The following is a 1,229-nucleotide window of genomic DNA, read 5'->3' as shown; positions in this document are numbered from 1 at the left end:
GGTGGTACTTTCTCCTTTGATGGGATTTAATATTCTGGCAAGAAGTCCAAGAGATGAAAGAAATTCACTGGCAGAGTGAACCCTAGTAGCTCTCAGAAAGTAAGGGCTCACATGGAGAGAAGTGCAGATGCCTGTCTTTGTCTGGCAGGTGGCTGAGGAAGGAAAAAAAAAAAGTTGAGTGATGCACCCATGTGAGAGAGGAGAGAAAGTGAGAAGCCAGGCAACTGGTCTGAGGGTCATGCTTGACAGGAGCGCCCAGAGCACACACCATTGGCCTAAGCCATCAGGAGTGTTCTGGTGAGAGAGGCCCGGGCACAGCTAAGAGGTCCCATGGTTGCTCTCCAGCAGGCTTTAGGGATGAGGGAAGGAAAGTGGTTCCGGGCCTGGGCTCATTACCACCATCCATGGAATGCTGGGAACCCCACATGAGAGAGGGCAGGGGACAGCTCTAATCAACAGATGCCAGGACACCACATGTCCAATAATACCAAGAATGGACCCCGGGGATAGTCAGGGCAGCTTGATTCACAGGGAGCTGGAAAGATGGTTCATGTCTCATGGCTCCTGGGCACAAAGGTAGTCAGAAAAAGGCAAGAGTGCAGGAGTGGGAGGATGGTCATCCCAGTACAAAGTCACAACCTCTTGCTCAGTTCCTGGTCCTGAGAGACCTTCATGATAGTCCCATTGACCAAAGAGGTGAGTGACTCCTGAAGAGAAAGGAGTAAAATGAGGTAGTGAGGATATACTGTTAGTGCACATTAGCCCTTACCTTGGGAGACCGAATGCCACTTACTCAGGTGATTGTACACTGGCGAAAGGGGCATAGCCAGGCATTTCTAGAACTACTGGAAATAGGGCCTAAGGTGGCATTGATCAGTGAGACCCAAGGTGTCACAATGGAGTCTCTTCTAGAGTTGGGTTTATGAGGCAATGAGAACCATTGAGAATGGAGACAGCTTCACAGTATGCCAACTGGATGCTGGGATCAATCACAGTGCTCTTTTTCCCCCCAACCCTGACTTCATCATGGCAAGTGAAACATGTGGCAATTGGAGCAATAGCTCTCATGTTGCATCACTGGCCTGTATTTCAAAAGCTATAGTGGTAGTGAAGGCTACATGAAACTCTTAAAGCTGGCCCCAACCCAGGTCAAAAAATTAAGTCGAACCTGGTATCAGATTCTAGTGGGAGCAGAGGAATTGGTAGAAATTAGTGCCACTGCTGAATAC

The sequence above is a fragment of the Tupaia chinensis genome, unplaced genomic scaffold, assembly GCF_000334495.1.
Source record: "Tupaia chinensis unplaced genomic scaffold, TupChi_1.0 Scaffold145304_1, whole genome shotgun sequence".
Classification (NCBI taxonomy): Eukaryota; Metazoa; Chordata; class Mammalia; order Scandentia; family Tupaiidae; genus Tupaia; species Tupaia belangeri.
This window is presented reverse-complemented; position numbering follows the sequence as displayed.